Source organism: Sus scrofa, chromosome 2, assembly GCF_054392235.1.
Source record: "Sus scrofa isolate SSC_HxYL_T2T_F1_AM1 chromosome 2, Sscrofa_HxYL_maternal_Yorkshire_Landrace_v2.0, whole genome shotgun sequence".
In the NCBI taxonomy this organism is placed as follows: domain Eukaryota; kingdom Metazoa; phylum Chordata; class Mammalia; order Artiodactyla; family Suidae; genus Sus; species Sus scrofa.
In genome coordinates, this window is record NC_139384.1 from 13,966,952 (window position 1) to 13,987,449 (window position 20,498).

General features: G+C 43.4%; 1 long non-coding RNA gene across 1 annotated transcript in view; it reads right to left on the bottom strand.

Annotated features, from left to right (window-relative positions):
• Positions 1–20,107, bottom strand: part of LOC146405112 (uncharacterized) — a 35,497-nt gene extending 15,390 nt beyond the window's left edge. Inside the window, exons 1-2 of the long non-coding RNA XR_014836965.1 lie at positions 20,029–20,107; positions 16,110–16,214 (exon numbers count right to left, since the gene is read on the bottom strand). This is a non-coding gene — a long non-coding RNA (uncharacterized LOC146405112). The remainder of the gene's footprint in view (positions 1–16,109; positions 16,215–20,028) is intronic.
• Positions 20,108–20,498: the final 391 nt, after the last annotated feature.

A 20,498-nucleotide genomic window follows, 5' to 3' on the forward strand; every position in this document is an offset into this window, starting at 1 on the left:
GAGCTTCTGCTGTTTACTGTGGGTCTCTATCAAGAAGACAGAAAATAACAGTGCGTGTGGGCGAGGGGATGAGCAGATAAGGGGCAGTGGTGGAGAGAGAGGTATCTGATAAGGGGCTACAGAGCTGAAAGGAAGCAGATATGGATGGGCTGAGGGCAAGATAAGGGGGTGGGGGAGATGAAAGAGGGAAGCCCCCTGGGAGCAGGGTGATGGGGGAGAGGCAAGGGGGCAGATACAGGGCTGGGTGAGGGTGGCCCAGGGGAAATGGGGACGTGGGCATTAAAGGGAGAAGGAGAAGGAGATAAGAAGATGAGAAGGCGATAAGACGATCTCTCGTGGCACGGAGGCAGACACACATAGAGCCCTGTGGCACTGGGGCTCTGGTCCCTGGTGGCCAGGCCTGTCTGCAGTGTCTGCCAGGACCTTTTCCTCTTCATCTGGAAAATAAGCCCATGGCTTTCCCCGGCCATGACCCTCAGTTAGTCTCTGGGGTGCAAGTGTTGTGATGGAGGAGGTAAGGCTCAAAGGAAGCCTGGCCTGGTCCTTCATTCATAAGAGCACTGGACAAACTCCCTCCTGCCTGCTCTGCCCAAAGGAGGGCTCCCTCTCCCCACCCCCAACCCCTCTTTCTCTCTTTTCTAGCTTCATCCATTCAGCACTCACCCTGCTAAATAAGGTGCTTTGAGATGGCCGTACCTACTGTGAAAAAAATCTAATTGTGTACAGTGGCAGGGAATGGACAGGCGGTGGTCACGTTAGATGGGCTGGTCAGAGCCCAGTGTCTGTGAGGAGGTGGCCCTGGAGCTGGGATCCCCTGATAAGAAGGAAGGGGCCGTGAGAAGTGAGGGAGAGCATGCTAGGCAGAGGGAACAGCAGATGCAAAGGCCCTGAGGTATGAGTGTGCTTGGCTTATGTGGGAGAGTGAAATGACACGGTTGGAGAGGCCAGAGTGTGCAGACAGCCAGCTGGAACTTCATGGTGACCTTGGGTGAATGAGTCCCCCTCTCTGGGTTTCAGTCACTGTTATCTGTAACCTGGGAGAATGAGATCTCTAAGGTCTACTGGTCCTACAGTTCCATGGATGTTTGAGCAGTGTCAACAAGGGGCCCCTGGGAGCCCCCAGACCCCCTTTCACCCCTGGTTTTAGCTTGCAGGGCAGCACCAAAGCACATGAGTTTAAATCTCGATGTCGCCATTTAATTTCTGTGCAACTTTGAGAAAGTGGCTTAACTTCCCTGAACTTTCAACTTCCTCATTTGTAAAGTGAATAATCACGGTAGTCACCTCACGGGGTTGTTAAGGTAGAGGAAATGAGATAAATATGTAAAGAATTTAACCCAGCTCCTGATACACAACAAGTTATTATTTTTGGTGCCCAGGACTCAACAAAACTACTCTTGAGGTCAGAACCATCTCTGGAGCAAGAACCCAAATATCCACCCACCGATCAATCTTTCCTACCTGGAAACTGATGTCACAGTGGCACATCCAAGGACATGGGATCTAAATCAGGCCCATCATCTCCCTTGCTCCACGTCCTCAGTCCCATCCTGTTTCTCTTCCCTGTCCCTTATCTTGGTTCATGGCACCACGATGCTCCCTGATGCTCATGCTCAATTTCAGAGTTATCTCCGACTTCTTTTCCCACATCTAATCAATTGCCAAACCCTATCTGGAAGTCTCCCAGTGCCTCATCCATCCTCTCATTTTCATTCCTACTCTTTCCCTTCAGATTCTCCTTATCCCTCACCTAGACTATAGGATAATCTTTGAACGGGCTTCCTGCTTTGTTTCTTCCTCCCAGTCTCCCTGTCTGCCATCCATCACCACCTTTCAAACACGGTGGCCAGAGTGACCCTTGTGCATAATTCCAGTGCTTACAAGCCCTCTGTGTCACCCTATCTGATCCAGGACACAGGATAAAGTCTGTGGCCCCAGCCTGCCTTCCATCTCTCAGAATTTGATCCTACCCTACTTTTCCAGGGTCTTCTATCATGCTCCCCTAACACACGCTAAACCTTCATAACACTTGTCTGCTCAACCTTCCATGAGCGTGGCTGACTTCAGGAAAACCTCACTTTAAATTTTTCCTCTCTGCCTAGAATCTACCCACACTCCAGTGATGCTTGTTCAGGTCTGTCCACACCTAGAACTTGGATTCACAGCCCTGTACTCCATGTTGCCTTCCTAGATGTCTATTCAAACGGTTGGATCCTCTCTCTTTTTTTTCCCCACATATTTTTATATTATTGTTTTAAAAAAGTAGTTACCTTTTTTCACGAAAAAAGTTTTTTTTTTTTTTTTTGGTATGCAGAAGTTCCAAGGCTAGGGGTCAAACCCTTGCCACAGCAGTGGCCCAAGCCACAGCATTTGATAATGCTGGATCCTTAACCCACTGAGCTAGGGAATTCCTCTTGAGATCTTATGTATCCATTCTTTTCCTCTACTAGACTTGTGAATTCCTGGAATATGGGAACTCTTGTCTCAGTCGTCTTCATATTGTTGACTAGCCTTAGTAAATACTTGAAGAAGTCTGGTAAGTTTCTCGACTCTAACATAGCCAAGACAGGAGATCCTGGATTCCATGACCCCCACCTCTATCTCACTGCCCTGAGAAATTCTATCCTGTCCCTAGTCATCTTCTTTTTTTGGAGACAACACCATCACCTACCCCTCTGTCCTAGATCCAAATCCAGGAGTCTTGTCCTTGCTTCCTCTCTGTCTCTTCCCCATCCTACACCCAGGCCATCACCAAATTAGCTCTACCTGTACCTCCAAAATCTTTCTCATATGTGTCCACTTTTCTCCATCTCACCTGCCATCACTCTGTTTCAAGCACTGCCACTCTTCTTTCCTGAACTGTGACCGTGACTCCCAGGTCCTCTCCCTGCCACTCTTCTTGCTGCCCTGTGTTCCAATATTCTCTTTGAAGCAAGAGTGTTCTTTGAAAATGTACATCACATTATATCACTAACTGACTTGAAACCCTCCAATCATCTCCTATCACCCAGAATGGCATGTAGATGTCTTACTCTGGTTAAGAGACCCGTACATCCTTTCTCTCTAATCACACATCGTACTACTCTCCCTGGTGTCAAGATCATATCATCAGCCATAGTGACCTTTTCTCTAACATACCAAGCTGTTCCTGCCCCAGGGCCTTTGCACTGTTACCTCTACCTGCCCTGCCATTCTCCTTGACCTTCATGTGGCTGTCGCTTCTTGTAATTTAGATTTTACCTTAAATATCTCTTCCTTAATCTGAGTTATACATCCACTCATTCTCCTTATTGCTCTACTTTAAATCTCTGCATTGTGCTTATCACTATCTGATTACTAGTATTACTATTTTTACTCTGGTTGTGTCTAATTTCAACCAGTTCATAGAAATAACTCTACAAGATTAGGGACTTTGTCTTGTTTTTACTGTATTCCTAGTACCTAGGATAGGTTCTTTCCGTTTCTTCATAGTTTATTGGTCAGCACATGTTTGGTCACCAGTTGTGCCAAATTCGTTTTCTATTGTGGCTAAAGTCATGGTATTGGCAAGCCTTCATTCCTTTCAGTAGATGCTAGGGAAAAGAAGTCCATTTCCTGTCTTTTTCAATTTCTGGATGGCAATGGCATTTTTTTGGCTCATGGCTTACTTCCTTCAACTTCATAGTCAGCATGGAGGGTCAAGTCCTCAACACATGTCATCTCTCTGACCCAGTTGGAAAATATTCTTTACTTTTACGGAGTCATGTAATTAGATTGAACCCACCCAGATAATCCAAGATAATGGCTCCATCTCAGGAGCCTTTATCATTGGAAAAATCCCTTTTGTTAGGTAAGGGACTTTCGCAGGTCCCGGGATTAGGATATAGACATCTTTGTGGGACTGGGGGCATTATTTGGTCTGTTGAACCCCTCACGTCAGTAAGGCTTCCACACTCTGTGCCTGTGCGGGTTGGGGAACTTATCAAAGTTCAAGTGGTTTTCAAGTCTATCCTGGCTTTGACCCTCAGCTGTATCATCCTGCATCTTCTCTGCATGTGTGCCCAGTCTCCTGATCAGCCAGGGATATGCAGAGGGTTTGTCAAGCCTCTTTAGGGTTGTCTTATTTCCTAAATCACCTTGTTAAGTTTCTGATTAGTCCTCTGGTCTGTTCCTTGACTCGACCAGGACTACCATCTCAGGGTCGTGGAACCATTGGTCTTCCCCACTAATCTGTCACCACAATTGCTAGTTTTATTGACCAGGCTGGTGGGTATGGGTTTTTGGCCTTCTACTCTACACCAAGTGGGCTGGCTCTGGCAGCCAAGCTGCTGGGATGTGGGGGAGGGTGAAAACAGCCTCAAGCAGGAACACCACAAACTCCTACCATTTTAACACAAAGTTTAGAAGTTTTTCATGAATTCTGTATGGCTTTGGTTGATTTCCAGTTTCCAGAAATAGTTGTTTAGACAATTCTGTTTTTAGTATTATAGTTGCTTTTTGAAGGGGAGAGAAATTGCTGACCTCATTATCTGCCACACCAGAAGCCCCATCTTCTGCCTAATTAGAGGGTTTAGTCCTTTTACATTTAGAGTAATGAGCCATATATATATATATATATAATATATATATAGGCCGCCCCCGGGGCATGCAGAAGGTCACAGGCCAGGGATCAAACCTACACCAGAGCAGCGATCTGAGCCTCTGCAGTGACAATGCTAGATCCTTAACACAAGCCACAAGAGAACCCTGATATGGTTGGTTTTAAGTCTGCCTTCTTGATATTTGTTTTCTATTTGTCCTATCAGTGTATTTTCCCTCTCTTCCTCCTTTCCTAACCTTTATGGGTTAACCATCTATTTTTTAGCATTCTATTTTAACTTTTGGTTTTATATTTTAAATATAAAACCAAAAATTATATTGGCTTTAAAAATATAACTACGTATTTTTTGGGCATTGCTCTAGGCAATACGAGTAGTCTAAATTTATCAAATGTACCTTGAATTAATATTGCATTGACTCATGTAGAAGGTAAAAACCTTATAGCAGTATAACACCACTTACCTCAACCGATCTTCTGTGCTAGAACTGACATATACATTTAATACACATATGCAATTTACTACACAGTAAAATGTTATTATTTTTTCCTTCTAGGCCCAAATTTCCATCTGGTGTCATTTTTCTTAAGCCTAAAATACAAGAACCTTCTTTAGCATTTCTTATAGTCAAGTCGACTGTCAATGAATTCTCCCACATTATGTTCACCTAAAAATATCTTTTTTTTTCACTCTACTTTTTGAAGGGTATTTGTACTTGGATATGCAGTTTGGGCTCATTTATTTTTCTTTAGTATTTTAAAGTCATGTTCCCTTGTCTTTTTGCTTCTTTTGTTTACTATGAGCAGTCAATTGATATTTGCATTGTTGTTCCTTATTTTTCCTTTGGTTTTGTTCAAGATTTTCCTTTTGAAAATCTTGATTTTTGGTAGTTGACTATAATGTGTCTAAGTATGGTCTTCTTTGTACAGATCCTATCTGTGGATTGCTGAATTACTTGGATCTCTAAGTTAATTAAAAAAAATCGAATTTGGGAAAATACTGGTCATTATGTTTTCAAACTTTTTTTCCTGTCCGTTTTCTCTCTCTTTCTCCTCATGGGACTCCAATTATATCGGTCTACTTAATATCATCACACAGGTCCCTGGGATTCAGTATATTAAAAAGAATTTTTTTCTCTATTCCAGTGAGTTTTAAGTTTCAGGTATTACACTGTACTCTTCTGTCCTACAATGTCTAGTTTTAATATTTTTCATTCTTCCACTGTGATTCCTAGCTTTTGATTCATTATGACTATTTCCCCCCGTAAGTCCTTGGACATATTTATAATAGCTGCTTTCAAGTGCTTGTCTGCCTATAGAAAACAAACCTATGGTTACAAAAGGAGGGGAGGGATAAACTAGAATTTGGGATTAGCAGATACACACTAGTATAAATAGAATAGATAAAAAAACAAGGACCTACTCTATAGCAGAGGGAACTATATTCAATATGTTATAATAACCTATAATGGAAAATAACCTGAAAAAAGTATATACACAACTGAATCACTTTGCTGTACACATGAAATGGTATAAATCTATTATTTCAAATTAGAAAAAACAAAGTGCTTGTCTGCTAATTTCAACATCAGGGTCATTTTAGGGTCCACTTTAATCGATTTTTTTGGTTCACATGTGGAGTAGTTTTTAATTGTACACTTATGTATCACATACATTATATCATGTCTGTTATGTCATTTTCTCTTATGGGTGTTGATTTTTGTTCTGAAAGGTAGTTAAATTACTAGTGAATCTCTTTGGTCCTGCCAGTCTTGATTTTATTCTTTTACAGAGTGGGTCTATGTCATTTTTGAACTTAACTCTAAGGCATGATCCTTATTCCTAAGACCTGTTCTTTGAGTTTGCTTTTTCAGGTCTTAACTGAATGCCAAGGTTTCGGCAAGTTTCCTCTGCTTTGGCAGTCCCACTCAGCTCTGAGCCTGTCATCAGACAATCCTTCCTCAGCTTTGTAGAGTCTTTCCCATGTGTACACAGCCCAGCCTGCCAGTGAAGAGCCCTCTCTGAGTCCCCACAAAACATCTGATCTACTCCCTCTGCACAGCTACTTGACCCTACAAATTTCAGATGCTTTTACTGCCCAGAAATCCTATATATGCCTTATTAGCATGGTGAGAGTTGGGCTCCACCTCAAAGCACCAAAGTGTGTGTTGTTTGAGAGCTGGGTGATTGTGGGCTCAACTTTCAAGGATTATAGTCCTGTGTTGCCTATTATACAATGCGTGATGACATTCGACGCATATATTTTGCTCAACTTTATCATTGTTTTAAGCAGGGGAACAAGGCGGAAATTTCCATTCTGTCTTTAAATTAAAACTAATTTAATTTTTATAGAAAGGCTGAAGTTCCTTTAATAATATCCAGGTGGCCTAGGGCCTAGAAATATTTACTGAATGAATTAACCAACTTCAAAAAGTAAAAATATCATAGAATTTAAATTGCAAAGAAAAAGCATTTCTTCCTTTATCACCCTACTTCTTTTCCTTTGCTTTATCTACTGTTAGTATTTCTTGGATATTCCTCCAGAGTTTTTCTATGCATGTAAGATTATAAGCATGTATATAAATGCTGTTGTGTTTTCCCTCCTAAATAAATGAGGTCATTGAACTATGCTGTGGTTTGCCTTTAATTTTTTAAAAAGTATATATCTTGAATACATTCCCATGCTAACACATATAGACTTTTCCATTCATTTTAAAAGCTATGTAGTTTTCTGTAGCATAGATATGCCATAATTTAATTAGTTCCCAGTTGATCTACCCCTTTATCTTAAGGCTTCTCAAGATTAGAAAACCAAAGCTCCCCTGACAAGCAGGGATATCCTCGGCCATTCCTCTGATTGAATTTAACCTCTTTACTGTACATGCATTGAGTAAGTGCTGTAAGCAGTGCTCACATTCGGGTTACTCTATGGAAACATGAAGATAGTGTTCTGCAAACATGTACAAATGATTGCCATGTAAGGTAGCTGGTGGCAGGTGGCAGAGAGGAGCAGAGAGTGTTCTGGGAGGTACTGCGGGGAGACGGGGAAAGAGAGAGAGACAGGCAGACAGACGGAGGGAGGAAGAGGGAGAGAAAACAAGAGGTGATTTCTGGCTTGGGGTGGTGGTGGTCAGGGAAGGCTTCATATTGTTGGTGACATTAGAATTAGATCAGAAATAGAGGCAGGGTCTTTTGAAAAAGGCTGCTTCAGCTGAACAGCGTGGACACAGGCACAGACATGGGCCTGGACAGGGAAGAGAAGTTGATCTGAGCATCTACAAGGAGATTAAAATGGGAAAGAAACTGGGAAAGTTGGTTAGGACCAGGGGGCAGTGGTATTAAGTGCCAGTCCCAGGAAATGAGCAGGGACGAAGAACTTTCATGGGATTTCAACGTGTTAAGGGTTTGTTGTAGGATTCAGAGGACTGCATTGGTAAGTTAGGAGTACTTGCTAGAGGAACGTCTCTCATATTAAGAGCAAATTTCAGCAGATTTGTTGTCAAAAGTCCCTTCCCTTTCCTCCCGCTGTTGTTATCTGGGTCCATTTCCCACCTTAGTTTGTCTCAGGTCCCTGGTCTGAGGTGTCTGGGCTGAGGTGGACCGTGGGCCCACACTGCCTCCCTGTGCTGGGTTTGTGCATAGCACTCAGCACAACCGCTTCCTCAAGGTGGAAGGGGATGGAGAGCTGAGGGTGTCAGTCACCACCCATCCATCACTCACTCACTCATCACCATCACTCTCTCAGTTTTTCAGCTGCGAGACTGATTTCATTGGCAAGGACATCAGGACGAGCCCTTAGGTTTCTTTTCACACAGAGTCATACTATGGGGAGGGGACCTGTCCCTACCAGCCTCCTGGGCTCTAGGCAAGGAGCTCCTGTTGGCATCCTGACCCCGAGGCATGGTGCACCTTAATACGTACTTAATTTTTGGGAGTGATATTTTTTCTATCTTCTTCATATTCCTTTATGATTACAATGAGAACTTCCAAATTCATTTCTGGGTTCTTGGGAGGACTTCCTATGAGAAGAACAGGACAACAAAGATAGGTTTTGTCCTAACAAAACCATCCCTAGCACATAGGGGTAGCTTTCTCTAACAGTCGTAATTCCCTCACTGCTTGAAGGATAAAGTTCAAAGTCTTCAACTGGACTTTAGGGCCCATTGAAATCTAGCTGTACCTTCCTTTCTAAAGCCTCAACTCTTGACACTTCCCCTCCATGCATCTCATGTTTCAATCAGAAAGCATCCCAAATTTCTGCACATGTTCCCTCTGCCTGGAATACTCCTTGTCCAATCTTTATTCTGGCCTATATCATCCTTCTAGGGAGCTCTATATTCCCCCCAGGCTCAGATAAAATATCAAAGACATCACCTTCATGAGTCTTTCCTGAGCCTGAAGTCAGTCACCTTCCCTGGATTTTTAATCATCTGTGCATATCTCATCTCAGTCTCCTTGATGCCTAATAACAGCAGCCTAGCACAGTGTAAGGCACCCAGGGAATATCTGGGGGTGAAACATAAATGGTCCCAGGTCCGTGATTTGGGAGGTCGCTAAGATGATGGGTGGAGGCAGAAGGTTAGAGAGAAGGAAGCAGAACAGGAGCAGGTGCATGAAGGGCACTTAATTCTGAATGTGCACCCCACAAACACTGGGGAAGAGTGGACACTGCTTTACCTCTTGTTGTCACAGTGGGTTTCCCTCCAGTTCCAGGGGCTCCTTGTCGATATCCTCCTGAGTCCACACTTACGTCTTCACTAATTCTACCTCCCTCCCTCCCTTGACTTGGGATTGGCTTTGGGAGCCAAGCACCCTAGATCACACTGAGCCCCTGAGTACTTTCTCACTGAGGCCCAAAGATTAGGTTCAAATCCAGGACCCACAATTTATTTCTTGGTGTGGTGTCTTGGGCAGACTCCTTTACCTCTTAGAACCTCTGTTTCCTTGACTGTAAAATCAATATGGTGATATTGATTTTTTCTGTGTGCCTCAGAAGGCGGGTGTGAAATATCATACTCGATAATGGATATGAAATTGCTTCCTGGAAATACTGTAGTTAGTTATTATTATAATGGTAATTGATAAAATAAATACATGGAATATGCTATTCCCTGCATTCTTCCCTGAAAGCTGAGGCCAAAAGAATGGCAGGAACTAGAGATGGACAAGTATCACATTAGGTAACAGATTGAATCAATCTGAGGAAATGAAGCAAATCTTTAAAGTTTTTCAATCCATTCTTAAGAGGAAACAGAGTGAACTAGACTCTGAATCTGTGGGTCTCCTGTATCGCATGCCACCCTAGAGGCAGTGTGGCCTAATGGTTAAGAGTATAAGGCTGGGTGTCAAACAACCTGGGCTCAAATCCCATCTCTGCCAACTGGGTAGAATTACATAAACAATAGCTTAGTCAGTTTGTGACTCAATCTTTTGGGGAAAATGGGAATGATTTTAATAATGCTACTTAGACGTTTGGCTTGTTGCAACTAGATGCCGGGACCCCTGCAAAGCACTCTGTAAAGTGGCTGGTGTACAGTAAATGTCAGGTTTGATCATTTCCTCTGTTCGCTTCCTGCTCGTGGGGGTTGATGGTTTTGCTTTTGCTCTCACCTTGAATAAAGCAATGAGGCTCAATCACGACCAGGCAGAGGACAAGGAAAAAATATCTAATGAAGCCAGTCACTGAGGATGAAAGGATCTTAGCAACTCTTGTCCAATTCCCTCACTTAAAAAAATAGTAAAACTGAAGCCTAGGGAGGAAATATTTTCTCCAAGATTACATAAGAAATTCAATGTATTGACTTTTTTCTCATGACTGTTATATTCCAAGCATTATCTGCACTCTGTGGATAAGTGGATCAATAAGAAATAGTTTTGCCTTTGCACAATGTTTCCCAAAGTGTGTTAACATGCAGAATAAAATTATCATGGTCAGAATTTAACCCAGAACATGCTGGATTAAATAAAATGAAACAGGCCTTTCTTTTTGCTTTTGCTTTGTGCTTTGCTCATCCCCAAGAGGGAGCTTTCCTTAGGCAGTGTATGACAGACTTCTTTTTTTTTCCTTTTGAGTTCATCTCATGAGATTTGTGCTCTGTGGTACACCTATGGAAAATGTGACCTTAGCTAGAAGTTCACAGAGTACTGGGCAGGGATATATGAATTTAGATTTATGGGAAGTTCATGGGTGATGAGGCAGAGACGGGATGCAGACTAGTGTTCAGGGGGACCTACCTTCAGGGCAGAGAGCCCCCTTCCCTCTGCCTTGTGCCTTTTAGTTTTTTCTTTCCAGGGCCACACCTGCAGCATACGAAAGTTTCCAGGCTAGGGGTCGAATCAGAGCTACTGCTACTGGCCTATGCCATAGCCATAGCAACACAGGATCCAAGCTGTGTCTGAGACCTACACCACAGCTCATAGCAACACTGGGTCCCTGACCCACTGAGTGAGGCCAGGGATCGAACCTGCATCCTCATGGATACTAATTGGATTTGCTTCCGCTGACCCACAATGGGAACTTCTGCCTTGTGCTTTTATGTAGATGAACTCTCCCTTCCAAAGAACACTTGAGAACAACCTCAATCAGTGCCCAAGAGCACATACTTTAGGGCTAGCAATCTTGCAACCAAGGTGCTGAAGGAAGAAAGAGCAAGAAGACCACCAGGTTGAGGCAATGACAAGGGCAGGATAATGATGCCAGCTACCACTGACATGATACCTGCCATGGACCCAGCCTCCTTTGACTTGTTACATTACCCTCATTGACATATTCAATTCTCATATCAACCCTTTGAGGAACGTACTATTAACACCCCATTTTATAAACAAGGAAACCGGCATAGGTGGTTCAATGACTTGCTCAAGGTCATCTAGCAAGTGAGTAGAGGGACCTGAAGTTTGAATCTCAGCAATTGGCTCAAGTCTGGGCTTGGTACTTAGATAGGGATAGGGGTTGCTTTGGCTGCCATATGTATCTCTCCTTGTTTGCATTCTATGCATAGATAGAGGACTAGTTATCTAGGAAGATGATTCTGTTAGAGTTTTATATGCTGTGCGGTCACAAGTTTTGGGGTGGAGGGATTCCACTTGGTATGGGCAGTCATTCTTGGTGGCATCTACCTTTCTCCATTCTAAGGATTTGCTCAGATGCCACCTTCCCCATGTTTACGGCCTTCTCTGTGTTCAGTACTTTGTTGACACTTACCTGGGCCCTTCCTGTGTGCATCTGTTTCCAAGTAATTGGCACAGATCTACGGAAGTCCCTTAGACAAGTCATGGTTGCTTATGCCCAGATTGCCCTCCTCAGAGCTTTGCTCTGTCATTACTGTTAAATGAATAAATGAGTGAATTCAGAACCATTGAAGAGCACTTAAAAACCTCCCCAAAAAGTGGGGGGGGGGAGGTGAGGAACAAGGCTTATGGATGATGTGTGAGGGCGCGGGTGGATGGGAGCCGGGTGCAGAGGTCATAAAGTGTGCATGTTCTATTCTGCTCATATAGTGTTTTTCAAATTTTAAATTAATTGCCATTATATGAAAGTCCAGATTTTTTACTTCTCTGGAAAAAGCAGAAAATCTGAGCATCAAAGTGTGAAACTTTAAGACCCAGTGTATATGTTGCCAGTCCTTGCTGTTTTGTCTACACATTTCTTTACTTGCCCTTTCTCCGCAACCGCTAAAACTGGAAACCCTCGCATGATTTGGACTTAGGACATACCTAATTTCAACCTACGCTGTACCTATTAAATGGTAGTAGAGGCAAAGCATGCACTTTCCCGCTCTGGATTTTGATGGTGGCTGCTCTTTCCAGCACTAAGGCAAGACTATCTTTGGATCAGTTTCAGTGCCTAAAAGAACAAAGATGTGCAAAACCTTGACCTGTCTTGCCAGGCATAAAGCAAAAGGATTGTGGGTTGAGACTCAAGACAGGGGCATTGAAACCAGGAGCTTTTAAAAGGGAAAAATGGCTTTGGGCAAACGAGATTAGGAGGTCTCTGGTTCTGACTCTGCAAACATGCTGTGCCCACTCTCCCTTTCTGTAAATGGGCTGGATGGAGAAGGGAGGAAGGTGAAGGCTGGCAAGAGAAAGTGGAAAGTGGGTAGAGGGAGAAGTGCGGACAGGTCGGAGTGTGGAACAGAAAGTTATATTAAGGTTTCAGAGAAACTCTTGGGCGAGATTGTTTCTGCTCAGCAGATGAAAGAAGATGTGGAACAAACACAGGGAGAACAAAGGCAGTAGAGGAAACCCAGGCGGGCTCAGGAGATAAGTCAGGGGGAGAAGACAAAGGGAGCTAAATTTAAACGGGAGAGAAAAGATGCCTCAGCGGGGCCAGGAGCGTCTATAAATACCTGGAAGGCAATAAGCTGCAGAAAGAAAGGAAGAATTATTCACTGTCTCCCCAGATGTAGGACAGAGACGAGGCCAGAAGGAAGCTGAGATGGCGTCAGGCTGCTGGACCTGGGAGAATAAAGCTGTGTTTGTGCAGTGGTAGGAACTGGGCAGGGAGTGGGGACTCTGGCTCCTGAGTGGCTAGTGGGACCTTCTCCAGGCCTCCTAGGGTGGCCTGGCCTTGGGCCCTTCAGGGACCACCAGCCCCTCGCCCAGCTGCATCTTTGCTGATCTGGGAGAGTCCTGCTGGAGTGAGTCAACGCTCCAGGCACCATTGACTGGTGACCTTCCACGTCACTTCCCTTCTCTAGCTCCTGTTTTCCTCTTTGTAAAACGGGAATAGTTGCTGGTAACCTAACAGGGACAGTCTGGAGATCAAATGAGCCTTTGTGAAAGGGCTTTGGATGCCCTAAAACCTGTGACAGATGGAGGATGTTTGCTCTCCCTGATAACCAATGGCCTTCGTTTTCCCAGCCCCCATGGATAAGCCAGCTGGGACATTGCTAAGGGGTAGGAAGTCTCTCTTTCCCAGTTTCCCTCCCTTTCTCCTCCCATCCACTTGCATTATCCCTTATATTCCTCCTTCCAACACTCCTTGATGCACTGGCATCACTGGCATCTGCAGGCCCTGAAGATATGCCTCAGAGCAAGGAGGGGTCCCTGTCTTTAGAGTTACTGGCTCAATGAACCCACATAACTTTCTCCTTGTGTGGCAGCCACAGCAGAGGCCAGGGCCGCTGACCAAGGAGGAGAGGTGCAGTCCAGGTGGGAATAGCATGCAGCTACTTGCAGAAATGGAAACAGCACAGTACATGTTAGGGAATAGCAAACACGTTGGTGAGGCCGTGCCATGAGCTGCGTCCTGCAGAGTGGTTTGGGATGAGGCTGGAGGGGGACCCAGGGCTGTGTCATGCAGGCTCTTTCAGGCTGGGCCAAGGAAGGACATATGTCCTGTTGGAAGAGCGGACTTACTGCAGTGTTTGGAGCAGGGAGTGTCAAGATGGCCTTTCTATTTTAGAAAGCTCTCTCTGTACTCAAGTGTGGGTGATGGGCTTAGGCTGGTGGTCTCAGCAGAAGCCTACCATACTCCTGATAGGCATTTGCCAGGGGCGACTTGAGAAACCCAAGTCACAAGAACTCATGGAGAGAGGGAGAGGGTTAATCTTAGGGCTGAGCTGAGACTGATGGGTGAAAGTGCTAATTAGCTCAGGGCAGATGTCCAGGAAACTGCTGCGATTATGCTTCCTTGCTTAAGCTAAAGATAATATGTCACTTGTGTCCCTTATTCCTCCTTGGAGGAAACACCACCCTGGGGCCCAGTTTCCGTAACTGAGGAACAGGGCCAAGTACCTCCTCCTCTTGTCTTTCTCTCCTGCCTGTTCGCATTTCTGCTCAAGAAACAAAGGGAATGGGCTGGGTGGAAAAATGCCAGCATTAAAACTTCCCAAGTAGAGAACTTCATAGCAGAAGAAGGCCCTAAGGGTCACGTGTGGAGGACACACCCAGTTCCCACACTCTAACTTGAGAACAGTCCTTCTGCCTTGCTGCACGCATCCCACGCATGCTGAAATGGACTCTAGCAGCGATGTTTTTATTGCACATTCTTGCTGCTCCTGTCATAGCTGATTGGACAAGGGGTGGGCACTTGACTCAGGAAAACCAACCCAGACGTGAGGCTGGTCCAATTAGACCATCTCCAAAAAATCCAGAACGGGTTCCAAAGAGAATTGTTTAGTTTGCTGTGAGTCTTTTGCTTCTTGGGCAACGCGGAAATGAGTTCTGGGAGGGCCATGTTGGGTCATTATGGAACATGTGTGAGCAGGACAGAGAAAGTTTACTTGCAGGGAGAATGCATTAGAAACACACTGAAGGACCATGTAATGAAAAGAGAGTGAAAAAGAGAGGGAGAGAAAGTCAAGCAAGGGAGAGAAAGAAAAGAAGGAGGGAGAGAGAAAGAAGGAGAACTTACTTTGGCTCTTGAATGACTGTGTCTTTGGTGTTCCTGCCCTTGGCTTCTGTAAGATGCTTCTATATTCTTCCAGTAAACTTTCATTTGAGCTAGTTTGGACAAGTTCTTTGAAACCAAACAATTTGACAACTAGTGTTGTTCCTCCACAATCAAGAAAAGTTGCAACAAAAAATTTCCAGACCTCTTATTTTTTGGGGTGAAACTGTGAAAGATTCCATTGTGAGCCTTCTTTTTTTTAATCCTTTCAGTATCCCATACCCTTCTGGCTAGGAAGTCGTTCTTGAGGTCCAGTCTAAATGTCTCTTGTTACATTTCAAAGATAATTACTTTCAGTCTACAAAAGATCATTTTTTCCTTATATTCTCCCCTCTTTTCCTTTTAGTAGCTTGTGCATAGTAGATATTTATATATATTTTTCCTAATGAATAGAGAAAAATGCTTTAACCATCCCCAAAGTTTAGCTGAACCAAAGAGAGAGAGAGAGAGCGAGAGAGAGGGAATAAGATACCTTTGGACTATTGAAAAAATATCAACATTTTGTTTGGAGAATGGCGCAATCTCCTAAGAAAATGTGACAGAAATTAGCTGGGATTTATTATATTGGTTGGAGAATCCAAAGTGTAACATGAGACTTGCTGCTTATTAGCCCTTCCTCATAATTTTGCATCAATTTATGATTTAGAAGAGGGGAAGAGATGCTGAAAAGGTATAAAGTGCTAATGGAAGCCTGCTGTAGTCAAGGATGTTCTTCTCTTGGCCCCCAAGGACTTTCCAGCTAGCTGAAACATTTTTGGTTTTTCAGGTTTCTGATAGAGAGGGGGTCAGAGCGAGGGTCAGACATGTGTCCCAGATGACTCCATCTCAGAGTGGCTTTCACCAAGTGACAACATCTTAAACACCTGTTAAGTGGGACTGAAGATCACCAGTACCTCACAGGGTTGTGTTGAGCTGTTTGGAAACTTCTCGGTAATGTGTTAACTGTTATTAGTCTTGGGAACACAGCTTCTAGGAGTCATGGGGCTGGGGGGGATGGTGGAGTGCATCTACTTGGATGCCTGCAGAGGCAACAACAGAAAACTTGGATTGGCTTCAATATAAAGAATTTAAAAAAAAATCTGCCATCCCTGGAAGGGCTGAAGTGCTATGTGAGACAGTAAAAGAGCTATGGTCACCCACCTCTCCTCTTGGCCACTTTAGGAATTATCTGCCTTGCGGCTGGCTTCCAGCTAAGTCCCAAATAGCTGCAGATACTTCAGGCATCCCCTCCAGACACACACATTTCTAGAAGAACAAAGGACCACGTCTATGGCATCTCTCCGTGAGGAGTTAGAAAACTCTTCCTGGAAGCCCCCAGGAGACTTCTCCCCATGCCTTCTGGCCTGCGTTTGGTCATATGCCTAACCACTTCCTTAGCTAATCATTGGCAGCAGGAATAAACTGAACACAATTGCTTACTCACTGTGCCTAGGAACTGAGAGTAAGGTCACCTTTCTCTCTGCCATGTGGGATAAAGGTTGATTTGGAAAAAAGTGGGATTTTGGGGGAAAAAAAAAGAAAAGAAAGCCCAAGAGAATGGATATTGGATAGTAACCTCACTAATCTTCATTTCATTACCTGTGGAAGGGGAAAGCAGTATCTTTTTCATGATTCAAATGAGATATGAGCTGTCTTATATCTTCATATACAGACCCTCCTGCAAAAAGAAATCATTTTTCTCCTTTTCCAAGCTTTGGGTTTCTGTAATGTAAGAGTTATTATAGCCTGTGTGGGAGCTGAACTTAATGCCGTGGGGGTCAATCAATTCTAAAGCAATTGGAGAGGAGGGAGCTGAGTGTCTCTTACTGGAAAAAAGGCGACTGTCTTTTACTGACCTTTTTTTGCTCAAGAAATTTTCCTATAGTAGATGATGGTGGAATTGCCTGACTGCTGGTTGTTGAAATACAGGAAGGTCTCTCCAAAGGTAGGGCTGAGTAGTGGAGAAAGAAGCAGCTCAATCTAAAGAAATGTAGTGGTAACAGAATGGGGCTTAGAGGCTATGCCTAGTCCATGACTGTTTTGTTGGGGATATGTATTACAATACAAATATTTTGGGGAGTCAGTACTAAAAAAATCATACTATTTCACATAAAGCTCTGGATTTCCTATTCTTTCCAAAAAAAAAAAAAATCCCAAAACTGGACCCTGTTCTATGGCAACAATTAGCTGGACCTAGAGTGATGCTCCCTTCCAGCGAGAGATGTGTCAGTTTGTCACAGCTCCTTTCACCGAATGTGATCAGGTACCCCTCACATTTCACTTTTTACCCTAGTGGACATTTTTGTTTGCAATCATGAAATAATGGAACTAGCATTGCACCGGGAGCAGAAGACTTGAATACTAGTTCTGATGCCAAGATGCTAGAGTGGTGTTGGGCGAGTCTCTTAAGCTCACTTGACCTTGGTTAATTCATACACGAAAGGGAATATGGTCTTACCATGCAAAGATGTTTGGAACAGCTGATTCATGCACCAATCTATGCATTCAGCTAATGTTTATTGAGTATATACATGGTGGAGAAGCAGTGCAGGTGTAAATCTTATTATTCAATGGAGGAAACAGGTGACTACATAAGGGGGAGAAACAGATGGTGCCCCGAGGACACACTGCAAGAACATTTTGCCCAGTCTAGGGTCCAAGGAAAACTTTCAGGAAAAAGTGAGGTTTAAATTGAGACCTGAAGGATGAGCAGCTGTGGGCAAGGGAAAGAGAAGGGTGTCTTAGGCAGTAAGAACAGCACGTAAAAAGGCTGGAAGCAATAGAGATCAAGGCATGTTTGAGAAACTTAAAGGAATGTAATAGAGCCAGAAAAGAATGGACAATGGAAAAAAAAAAAAAGAAGAAGCAGAGTTAGAGAGATGAGCCAAAGCCAGATTCTGAGGGAATCTGATGCCCAGAAGTGCTCTGGCCAGTTTCAGTGTAGGGCTTTTAGTTTTGAGACTTGTCTGCTTCTCCAGCTATTCAAGAAGGAGAAACAGCAAGTGGATTGGTGGACAGATCCCAAGTATCAGGAGAGAGACAGAAAGCCTGAGAGTAGACAAAGAAAACAATTATTAGCTAGCTAATGATGGATCACTGTTGAGTCTGATGCCACTAACTCATCACCGAAATGCATTTATAGCTAGCAAATAGAACACACAACGAAAAGCTACTTGTAATAAATCATATTTTAATAGCAGACCAAAAGACTGCTTGGCTCAGCTCCTTTTGTCTTTTATCTTGACAACTTCACTATGTGCTGTCAATTAACTGAACTGCTGGCACAAGACGTCTGAAAAATTAATCAGCTTCCAAATGGGTTTCCCAGAAAACCCATTCTTATCAAACTTGTAATGGGAACTGCAGAAATGTTGCCTGGGTAACACCGAAACATGAAGATAGGAACAGAAAGAAATCAGTACCTAGGGCTCTTTTAAAAGTTGATCGCACTTAAATTCCTGAAAGTCTACGTATAACACAAGGATTATTTAAATAGCATCCACAATTAATTGATATTTCTAGGTAACTGAGGACAAAATTCTCTTACTCCGAACACATACTTCAGTTCTTTGGATCCTTTGGGGGTGAAGGATCAGAACCAGTCTCACTGTTGGAACTGCCAGCGGGGGTGGAAATAGAAAAACCTCTCCTTCTGGGTGGTTATCAACGTAAAGAATTCCCACTACTCCCTCTGTCCATTGCTGTGGGGAAAACAAGCATGCTTACTTCTTCTGCCATCCACTTTAGAGTCCTCGGCTCCACTCCAGTTCCAGGGCTTGTTTTAAATTGGAGCAGAGTATGAGGCAGGTCTTCCCACATAGTCTAAAAATTCCTCTTTAAAAGGATTATCTATATTCTGGCACAGAAACTCATATAAAAAGAGCAACCCTCTCTATTCCTCTATTTCCCTTCATCTGAGATCTGGGCCAACCAGATTAATTATAAATGGTCCAGAGCGACAGACAGGGCTTGGCTGGGTGAATTCTCTACATGAGGCGACTAGAGAGACCCATAAAAATCCTCAGACTAATGTCTCTCTACGTAGTTCTCGCTGAGGTTACATATCCCACCATTAGAGATGCTTTCTTAAAAAGCTTATTTTGAGAGGAGTGGTATGTTAGAACCAAATTAATTTGCTCTGCAAACACTTATTGAACCTCTACAATGTACTGCATTAGATGACAGGTTTAAGGAATGAATAATAATGATTACAGTAAGAATCACTATTTATTGAGCATTTACCAAGGGACAGGTACTGTGCTAGGTGCTGTACATATGGTAGTTTATTTAATTCTTTCAAAGAATTAAATAAATTAATACTTACCTAAGAGGTGAGTATTATTGCCTTTATTATGAAGATGAGAACACTGAGGTTTAGAAAGGTTAATTATCTTGCCCAAAGTCAAAATCACCCAAGTAGCGTGTGTTGGAAGTGGATGTGAACCCAGCTGTCTGACTCCAAAGCCAAAGGCCTCCACCAACATGCTGTCCTTGGGGGTTGGGGGTGGGGGGAGGAGGGGAAAACAGGTAAACTAGTAACCATAGAAGAAGAGATTCCTGCCCACAAACAGTGGTATGAACAATGGCCAGGGGGCTCCAAAGCGGGAGCTGAACTAGATCTTGGAGTGGAGGTGATATCTGAGCAGGACTCAATGGGAACTCAAAGGGAGGCAGTAAAAATACTCCAGGTGGAGGAAGCTAGAGTGTGTGTAAAGGATGAGAAGGTGGCATGCTTGGGAACAGCCAAGAGTTCCAAGTGGCTGGAGGAGGTGAGATGGGAGAAGGGTGGGACGGAGAGTGGAAAGACACATTCGAATAAAATGGTGAAGTATTTCAAATGCTATCCCAGGGAATCTGGATTTCATTCTATAGATGGGTGGTCCCAGCTTTATCACACCAGATGACCTTTTAAATTATGATTTATAATTAAGTACAACTCCTTTCCTGTCCTAAAATGAAACAACAGAACCTACCTACACATACCCTTTTCAAGCAAAAAAATTAATATAACATTCTAACTCTAAAGTTAACAAAAAGCGAAAGTAACGAAAAAATAAATATTTAACATTTAAATACTTACTCATAGCTGCTATAGAAGGCACAATAAAACAGTCAGATGCTTGCTTCTGTGTTGTTATCATGAATGCAACAGCTGGGAATACGATTAACATAATTTTCATGACTGGAGACTCAACTACAATCAAAGTGTTGTTTTTGATATGATTTCTCCAAATGGTAAAACTTCTTGGTATAATTCCCAGAAAAACAAAGACCAACATTTCCTCCATTTACACGGCAGGTGCAATCCAGAAAAATTCAGTGTAGGTTAAAGTTGTGAAAAAGTGTTTTGCGTTTATTTGTGTTTATCGTAGACTAGTTAAGTTCTGTGTTCGGGTAACAGTGAACATCTTTTTTTTTTTTTTTTCTTTTTGTCTTCATGGTATCTGGAGGGACATTTGAAAACCACGAGGGACATGGGACTGCTCTTGTGTGAAGCTTTAGGGACCTCTGCCCCCCTAAATGCTGATAGTCTCCCTCCAATCACTGGGA